Source organism: Neovison vison, chromosome 4, assembly GCF_020171115.1.
Source record: "Neovison vison isolate M4711 chromosome 4, ASM_NN_V1, whole genome shotgun sequence".
NCBI classification, from domain to species: Eukaryota; Metazoa; Chordata; class Mammalia; order Carnivora; family Mustelidae; genus Neogale; species Neogale vison.
The window spans coordinates 225,525,001-225,534,968 of record NC_058094.1 but is presented as its reverse complement, the minus strand read 5'-3'; positions in this window follow the sequence as shown (position 1 = coordinate 225,534,968).

Here is a 9,968-nt window from a genome sequence, read left to right as displayed (position 1 = left end):
CAGCAGGGGATGGTTCCCAGACTCTTAGTGACCACAGGGACCTCTACAGTCACTGCAGGTGCTCTCCTTCCCTGTCCTGTCTACATCTAAGTGCTCCTGGACCCCCGCCTTGGAGTGCCATGGAGCTCTTGGGGGACACAGTTCAGCAAGGATGCAGTGACCCTTTGTCCTTGAGTCTGGCATTAGGGTATCCCTTCCCCTCCCAGCCCCAATTTCCTGGAACCCCCGCCCCCCATGACTCAAGTGGGGGACACAAAAGAGCAGGAAGCTGCCATCTAGGGCCTCCACCCCCACCCTGTCATCCAGTGACGCACGCTTCCCTGGGGGTGGTGGGTCAGTAGATAGACCAGCAGTCAGGCCTGAGCAGGGACTGCCCACTGAGAAGATCTGGGAGCCCTAGCAAGAGCACGGGGCTGAGGAAACTACAATTCCCAGAGTGCAGATGGTGCCCACCAGCACTGTTCCTGGCAGTTGTGCAAACTGGGGTTTGTAGTTCTAAGCCATCGGCGGCGGGGGGGAAAGGCCACGAGCTGGGGCATTGGGGTCTGCAGGGGTCTGAGCCTCGTGGATTTGAGATCACAGGGACTAAGAGACTCAGAGAAACTACGGGAAAGAAACGGAAGTTGAGAGACTGGAATAGGCAGAGACTGGGAGAGGCAGACAGGCAAGCAAACAAACACATAGATTTGTGTTGGCAGGACTCCTTTGAAAAGCGGTGGAGGGTAAGATTGGGGTGGGCCTGGGTGGGGGCCGGGCAGGCGGATCAGCCGGAAGGAACAGGCTGTGCTGTGAGCTCTGGGGTCACACCAAGAAGGTAGAGTCTGCCAGTTTGGAGGGAGGAGGGCGAGGGGACCCTGGAAACACGAAGCCTGAGCTCCTGGACACCTGGAGAGATTGGCTTCTCCTCTCTCACAAAGGGATGAGCGGGAGGCAGAAGCACAAGGCCTGTGCTCGGTCTGGACCTGCCCCTTGGGCCCCTGTCTTCACCACCCCTCTTTCCCAGCAATGCAGGGGTGGATCTGATGAAGTTCTAGAACCTAGGTCGGGTTCGGTGGGGTGAGGTTCGGAGCCAACGGCTAAAGAAAGAATTCTTAAGACGTCTCTGGTGCAAAAAGGTGGTTTATTAGAGCACGGGGACAGGACCCGTGGGCAGGCAGAGATGCGGCCGCCCTGAGTTGTGAGGGTAGGCGTGTTATATACCTTGCGGTTGGGGGGAGGTGGTGAAGGGATGGGAGATTTCGACAGAGCTCTCACGTGCTAAGGTGGGCCTACAAGGTGCCGGGGGGAGTCCTTGCCCTTATGGCTTGATCAATGTCGTTTTTAGGTCAGGCATTAACATTAAGATAGTTGGGAGATTCCTAGTGGGGCATTATGACCCTGCTGTCATTTACATTCCCTTCTACCTCAGTCTCCTCCAGTTTATGGTGGGGAGGGGGACATTAGGGCTTCAGGACATGAGAGTTATTTGCCTCTGGAAATTTGTGCTATTGATAAGGTAACCTCCCTGTTTAGATCTCTAGGATACCTGTAGAGCAAGGGAGATTCCTGTTCTGCAGGATTGCGATCGCTGCAAGTTAACTATTTGTTTATCGTTCATGGCAGTCAAGGGTGCCTGAGGAATGCTACACATATGGAGGGGAGCGGGTGAAGAGGGGGTGCAAGGCGCCAGCTTCTACTCTGTCCTCAGCCAGCCTCTTGCTCCCTCATCAGATCCAGGTCCCTACCTCTCAGACATTTTCACCAGACCCCATATCTGGTTCCCATTCAGCCACTATCTAAAATGCACATGATGGGGAAGGACTCCTTTCCCTACACTCCAGGAAATGGGGCAGTGGCTGCGCTCCTCAGGGACAGGTAACAACAAGCCTCAGATGCTGGGTACTGGTGAGCACTCACCCCAAAGCCACTCCCTGTGGTCTCCTGACCTTGGGGCCTCCCCTCTTGTCTGTGCTTCATGCTGCCCCCAGAATCATTTCAAAAGCAGGGCTTCCCTCTTGCCCTGGCCCTCTCTGAAACCGCTGACCCCAGGCCAAGGCCCGGCACCACCCAGGCCCAGTCCATGGTTCCCCAAGTGTGCTGCACACACCTTCTCTTTTGGACAAAGGGGCTTCCTCAAGGATCCCCAGACGGTTCTCAGGCCCTTGCCTGTGCTGTCCCTTGACCTCACCCTTTGCCCTCTGACTGAAGGGATTCTCTCTTCCTCTTCCTCATGGGCAACCTTCCCAGGTCTCCCTCCCAGAGAGAACCTGCCACAGGAACTGCCTGCCTTCAGAACGTGCCCGGGGTTTAAGGCCACGTGCTGCCCTGGAAGCTTTAGTCTCTGAGCTGTGGGAGGTCCGTGGGCTCACCATTTCGGCCCGGTGGGCACTCCTCTGTGGCTGGTTCTCCTGGCGGCCTGGCAGAGAGCACTCACTGTGGTCTGAGCCTCTTTGTTCTTCCTTCTCTGCTTCCAGAGATGTCAGTCCTGCCTCCTGTTCTGGACACTTCCCCCGCCTCCTCATTATCTTTCACAGACGTCATCCACAGTTCATCTCTTACACTTCTAGCTCCTTCTTGGTGTGCTTCCTGGAGGACCTGACCAACACACAGCTCCAGCCGGTTTCCTTGGGGAGAACCTCTCTGCGCTCCCCAGGCCACTCCGTCTCCCGGCCACCAGGCCCCTGGCAATATCTCCTGCTTGGGTTCCTCCCTCGACTGGCTCGTGCGCAGCTTGCTCTGTGTCTTGGGTTTATCTCCCAAATGAGTGTGTGTGCTCCGGGAGGCTCAGACCAGGTTCTTCTTATCTGGGATCCTGCTGGGCCCGAGTACGAAGCACCTGGTAGGCGCGCCATGAACTTGTTCAGCTGTAAATACATGCAGCCCCCCGGGACGGGAGGCTGTGTTCTGGAGGCAGTGGAGAGGGGCCCCTGAGAAAGGAGTCGGCTGAGAGGCTGGACAGCTTTGGGTGAGCAGGGAAGGAGAGGATCAGTCTGGTGAAGGGTGAGACATCCAAGATGGGGCACTTTCTGGCCACAGGAGATCGGGGACACTTCAATGCAGTGGCACTGGTGGTTCTACTGGGGTTGATCTGGGCAGAGATTTTAGGAAGAGGGGAAAGAGTCAAAAGAGAGACAAAGAAAGGCTTTGTCTGGGAAGGTTTTCTTCTCCCACTTTTCCTGGGACTTCGGCCAGCATTGGCCTGGGTGTCCTAACGTCCATCGAGGGACTCTGGCCTTCCTGAATCTTCCAGGTGGGGAGATGAGGCCTTTCTCTTTCCTCCCCAGGGCCCTGCCCAGTCTTGTCTCTCTCTACCTTGCTGTTTGTCAGTCATCCCTACTGGGGCATCAAGCCTGATGCAGTCAGTGGCTCGTGGCTCTTCTTAGCCACCGCACTTTGAAGACTAACTTCTGAAAAGACAAAATTTTCAAGCCCCCGCAGACCTGAAGTTCCACTGAGAGAAAAGCAATTTCAGTTTTGAACTGTGGGATTTCAAGCCGGAAGGTCTTTGGAGTGAATCTGTTTGGGAGCCCAGCCCCTGGGTCTCCGGCAGTGGCCGTGATCTCTGCCATGGGGAGAGACCATGGGGTGTCTCTGGGGTCTACCCCGGTCCATGCAGGCGACAGACTCTTCTGTGGGTAAGCAGCCAGGCCCACGTCTCCTCCTTTAGAAAGAAGCAAATCTTGTTCCTGTCTCCCTCCAGAGCAGAGCCCGGGCAGTGCTTCACATGGGATGCCCTGACCTTGGGGGAGGGAAGGCTCTGGCCTGGAAGGGGGGTGCGGGGGGCTGTGGGGGCTGTGGAGGGTGGCGGGGGACGGGAGCGGAAGGCCCTGACTCTTTATAGCCCAACCCGGAGTTGTTCAGTGTGAGTTGGAAGTGCCCCACCCTCCCCACTATGAGCAGCTTCCTTCCTGCCTGCTGGCAAGGCCTGGGTGGGGAGCTGAGGGGAAAGGAGGCAACGGAAGGGGGGAGGCCAGTGGAGGGAGGGGAGCAGCCCTCCTTTGGTTTAGGAGCCTCTGTCTGATGTAATTCACGCTGTGCTGAGAGGACGGGTTGGAAGCACAGAGGTTTGCTCATCTTCCCGATTGCAAGGTGGGAGCTGGATATTTTGGGAAAGGCTTTGGGCAGGGCCTGGGGTGTTTAGGACTCAGGCGGTGGCAGATGTTGTCTGTCTTAAAGGGGCTCCTGGGCTGGCACTAGGGAGCCGTGAGGCAGGCGCGACCCTTCTTGAGGAAGCCACATGGGGGCAGCAGAGAGCTGAAGAGACGAGTTTGGAGCCAAGGCCTGGGCTCAGGGATCCCTAGAGGATGATTTCCAGAATGAGCAAGAGCTCAGTGGCACTTGCCTCTGGGCCCAGCTGGGGTGGGGTCCACATTAACCCCCTAGGGCCCTGTAGGGTTCACGTGCATAAGCCTGAAGGTCCTGATGATGGCTCTGACCCGCCCACTCCAGGAGAACAGGGGTATCTTCTCTTGGGAAAGCTCCCTGCTTCTGCACAGACCACACCAGGGAGGGTTAATTGAAGGCACAGGGAGGCCTGCTCCCCGCAGCTGGAGGGATGATTGTCAGGGGCTGCTGGGGAGTCGTGGGAAGGAGTGTAGGGGGCTCCCTCTGGAGCCTGCACCTGCCGCCCTGGTCCCCAGGTGTGCTCCTGAGGGCACACTGACTCTTTTCTGGATATTGTGCTGTCTCCTGGCTTTCAGACTGGTAGGAAAGTCAGTGGGCAGAGAGACCTCTGAGAATCCTGAGACCTTGCCCTGAGTGACCAAGGACTGTCAGCCTTTGGTGCTCCTGGGGAGTTGGCACTGACTTCCTGAGGGAGACCTGGGTATCTGCAGGCCTTGATTCTCCTGGAGGTTTCGACTCTCTCTGCTAAGCCAGAGTCCTGAGCAGATGTTGTGCCCATGCCTCTGTGTGTGTGTGTGTTTGTAAGTAGGAGCATGTGTGTGTATGTGTGTATGTGTGTGTGTATGAGTGAATATGGATGTGTACGTGTGCCCCTCCTTGACCTGCCTCCTCTTCTGGTTCCTGTCCCTTCAAAACTAATTTGGACTAAGCACATCAGGATGGATATGAATGTTTTCACATTCGTGGGGACTTGAAATTGCCCTTTGCTCCTGGGATCCAGAGTGAAAATGGGGAGATTTTAGGGTCAAGCTGAGGTCTCCCAAATGATGATCATGGGGACCCCCAACTTAGGCTCTGGGGGCTCCTCATAGGAGGCCACAGTTGTCAGGGATCAGTCTGACAGGCCTGTTCCCTTGCCCCCTCTTACCTCCCTCCCCTCTTCTCTCCTCCAGTCTTTCAGTCTGTCCCAGTTTCCTGGTGTGGTTGCTGTGGTGCTGGGTCTCTTGGGAACTGGGACTTTGAGCATCAAGTGTGCCCAGCCTGGAAATTCCATAGCAACCATCATGAGGACTGGTTGAGCAGAACCCCTTCTGCCTGCCTCTCAGGTTCCCTTGGGAGGGACCAGGCCCTTTCTTTAACCCAGGGTGAGGAGAAGCCTACAGATCCTATAGATTGATTTGTGAAATACAGAGACCCTGATCCCAAACCCCGATAGACCTTTAGCCACTGTGTTGTCTTCCTGCCCTCCCAATTGGATTATAAGCCCCTTGACTCCGGAAAACCAGATGTTCCTGGTATATTTGCTGTTGTTGATGATGCGGGCCTTTCTTGGGGCTCCCATTCTGTTCCCTGGCTTCCTAAATTCCAGCCTGGGCTGCTGTGAGAAATGGCCAACCTCAGTGCTTGGAGGTCTGATTTAGATGCTGTTTTGCCTCGTGCATCCAGAAGAGGGAGCATCCAAGTTCTTTCTTTTTTAGGGAAGAAAAATCGGTACCTCTCTTCTTGGACATTCGGCCTCCTGCGCATAATCGGCTTCCGCTATCATCTTCACACCCTCACCAGCTCTATCTTCCTACAAGAAGGCCCCACTCTGGACTGCTCTTATCCAGAGGGACAGAGATGAGGTGTCCTGACCACTCAGCCAAATTTTCCCAAACCCTGCTTTGTAAAGCTTTCCCTTCCCCTTCTAGCCTTAAAAGAGTCTCTTCTACTCTGAAGTTAAAGCATTTATGGTTTGCACCGCTTCTTGCCACTTGGGATCTAGGACCATGTGGCATCTCTTGTAATTAGCCCCTGCAACAGATTATCTATTCACATGTGAGCATTTTTTCTTCCCGACTAAGTACAAACTTTTCAAGGTCCAGAGGCTGGATTGTATGCCCTGTATTTCTCCAGGGCTCTCTCACAGCATGGGACACATAAAGAGTGACAGATAATCATTTGTGGGTAAACTGGGAAGATGATGAAGTGGAAGACCTTGTTAGACCTGAGGTTTCTTTTCAGGTCCAACCTTCATGCTGGTTGATGATTCATGGGGTGGGACAACTACCTTTCAGGATGTGAAGCTATTGTGAAGTTAGCATTCCCATGCTCATCCTCCTCCCAAATCTGGGGGAGGCTCTGGATTCTGCCTGATGAGTTTAGTAGAATGAACAGAGAATAGCTCTGGAGAGTTGACATAGCCACCTCTGTATCTCGAATTCTCTAGGTCTTATATCTTCTCTCTCTCTCTCTCACACACACACAAACACCTTGAAATCTGATTTCTTCTTTTTTTAAGTTTTATTTATTTGAGAGAGAACAAGCATAGGGGAGAGGCAGAGCAAGAGGGGGAAGCAGGCTCTGAGCAGGGAGTCCGAGGTGGGGCTTAATCCAGGACCCTGAGATTGTGACCTGAGCTGAAGGCAGATGCTTAACCCACTGAACCACCCAGGTACCCCTAATTCCTGATTTCTTTCAGCTCTTATTATATGTGGTATATCAATCCCTGACCTGGCCTGGTATGTGGGGTGGGAAATCACTTAACTAAGAACCAGGAGAGCTGCTTCTTGTGCAGCTCTGTTTCTAACCTCTGGCACAAACTTGAGGAAGGATCTGCACTGCTCTGAATCTGTTTTCTCATCTAAAATATGAAAGTGTTCCCTTCTGGCTCTAATATTTCATAAAGCAACACAAACCCCCAAGGAAAAGCCAAGGCACTTCAAATGTAAAGTTCAGGGGAGGATTCATATCTTTTCCTTGATGACTTGGGTGGGGGTAAGGGAGGAAAGCACTTTTGGGGCATATGGAAGTGCGACCTGAGGCTTCGTAGCACCAACTGGCAAATCCAGCTTTTTCTTCACCATATGCTGCCTCCTGGAGCTACTGTCCAGTTACAGATGCATTTTTATGGTTTGGGGTTGCTGTATAACTCACCGCGTCGGGAGAAGAGCCTCTCTCTCGCTCACCTGAGCTGCCCTCCCTGGTTTCCTGCCGAGCCTGGCATGGAAGGATTTCAGCACCTTGGACAGAGACAGGACTCCCGCCCTGCTGGACCTGACAGCTTGGGATCTCCTGCCAGGCCAGCTTCCCTGGCAGGGTGGCACCAAAGTATAATTTGCTCCTTAATATTTTTTAGTTCTTCAGAACGCCCAGAAATAACCCCTCAGTCTATGTCAAACAGTGCACTGTTTCTGCAAACTCTGAGGGCCTTAGTTAAAAACAACAACAGCAACAACCAAATCCTAGAACAATGTCAGGTTCATAGTAGGTGCTTAGTAAATAATTATTTTAAAGGAACACCTGCAAATTCAGCCCCTAGACAACTGCCCTAGTCTTTCCTTTATAATCAGGTTCTTTCTCCCCATCAGTGCTTCGTATATCCTAATTCTCGAACTTCTACAACTCGCTAAGTTCTGGAGCCTCACCCAAGCCCCTGCTGGTGTCTGAGGAGGCTGAGCTGCATCCTTAACTCAGGGACAGATGGATGTTAGGTTCTCAGGCAGAAGAACTTTAAACTGACCTCCCTTCTTTGTTGTTTGGGGGTAAATAGATCGGTGGGAGGACTTTACATCTGACTCCTGTTGGGTTTTTACTTAACGAAAATGTTCACTCCCTTCTTCTGTGTCCAAGAAAACCCTGCCTGTCCAGGAGGACCCAACCCTCCCAGGAAGTCCTCCAGGCTGCCCTAACCCACTTAGAACCCTCCCTCCTCTGAACTCCCCTGTACCTATTACCAGCAGCACAGTGTCACATCAGATTGTTTTCATGACATTCATGCTCATTAGTTCTCTCCAGTTAAATGATGAACTTCTTGCAGGTGGAGTCTGTACCGTATGTCTGTCTGTTTTCAGGAGACTCTATGGTGATGAGCACACAGCAGGCTGCAGTGGGAGACTGATGGGTCAGAGCGTGTTCTCACCTACACTTATGGGTCCCCCACTCCACTTATTTTTGATCTGCAGTAAATACGCAGGATGGACCAGGGTTCTGTCTGTGAGTAATCGTCAGCCTCAAGGTCACCTGGATCAGATGGCAGAGGCAGGAGTTGGAGAGGGAGGTGGAGATGGGCACTGAGGGGAAATGAGTGGGCGCAGAATGTGGTTGTGTAGAATTAAGGGAATCACTCACTGTTGGGGCTCGAAGGGATCTCAGAGATCAGCTTGTTTGGTCTCCTCATTTTACAGGTAAGGAAAGTGAGATTTAGTGATCCTCCTAAAGTTACACAACAAACAGGCCCCTTTCCATCACCTCTGACCTGGTTCAAGTCTTTTTTTTTTGACCTGGTTCAAGTCTTTGACTTCCCTCTCCTGGACTACTGCATACCTCGCTGTAGCAGACTGGAACTTTCCAAGATGGTCATGCCAGCAGATACCGCCAGACTTGTCTGTCTTTTGTCATTGAGAAGTGGGGGGGGGTCTTTGTCCCTCTCTTTGCATCTGATGGGCCATGATTATGGCAGACGTTATTTTATGTGACTTTTGAGGCTATGTTAGTAAAGGTGGTACAGCTATTGCCTGGACCTCTCTTGGGACACTTGCCTAGCAACCCAGCCACCATGCTAGGAGGAAGTGAGGCCAGCCACAAGAAAAGACTTGTAGGTATTCTGGCCCCAGTCCTAGGTGACAGTTGGTATCAATCACCAGATGTGAGCGAATGAGCTTTTCAGTCCTGATGTGCATGGCACAGACACAAATGGTCCTGGCTGAACCTGCCCAAATGACAGGGACTTTGGCAAAATAAATACTGTCATCGATTTAAGTCACTGGACTTTGGGGTGGCTCTTATGCAGCAATAAGTAATTGAAATACCTCATTTTTGCCTCAGTTTCTCCAAACTATTATGCACATTTCATTCATGCAAGAGACCTTTATTAGCTACTGACTCTATGCTAGAATTTATGCAAAGACAAATATGATTTCTGTGTTCGTGGACAGTTATGTCTGAGCTGCCACCACTGTCCCTGTGCACAGACTATAAAATCCATACCCCTCAGTCCTCTGCTCATGGCTCTGCCTATCACTCTAGTGCACCACACCAAACTGTTTTGTCCCCAGACCTGATCTTCATTCTCTGGTCTCGATGCCTTTGCCCATTGTTGTCCCCCTTCCACTTGCCGTGGTTCTGCCCTAATGAAGCACATCTAGTGAAGCCTAATGAAGCCCCATCTCGACCTTCAGGGACTTCTCTAAAATCGCCCCTTGCAGGCCCTCCCAGCCTCTTCCAGTTGAAAGTAAATGACACCTCCTTATAATAACCCCACAGCACTTAAGGCAGGCTATACCATTTCTTTCTCAAGCCTGGTTAGACTGGGAATCCCTGGAGGAGGGAGCCTGGCCTATCCCTTCTATCCCCACCCACCGTGGGGTTTGGCACACACGGACCAGTTTGCAGGAAGCCTCTCGTAAACATATGTTGATGGGACTAGTAGGAGAACTGGAATTAGAAGTCAGGTCTCCTGAGCCCTAGTGTCCAGCGCTTACTTGCTTCTTATATCACCATGGTGGGGAAGAAGTCCCATCAACAGTGGGTAGCAGGTTTGCCAGGAGACCTTGATTATGGGCTGCGGGTTGACAGGATTGCGGCAGGGGGCCTGCAGATGGCAGTGACACGAGGGAGCTCTGGCCCCCCGGGTAGGGGTCTGAGGTGGGTTACCCTCCCTCCTC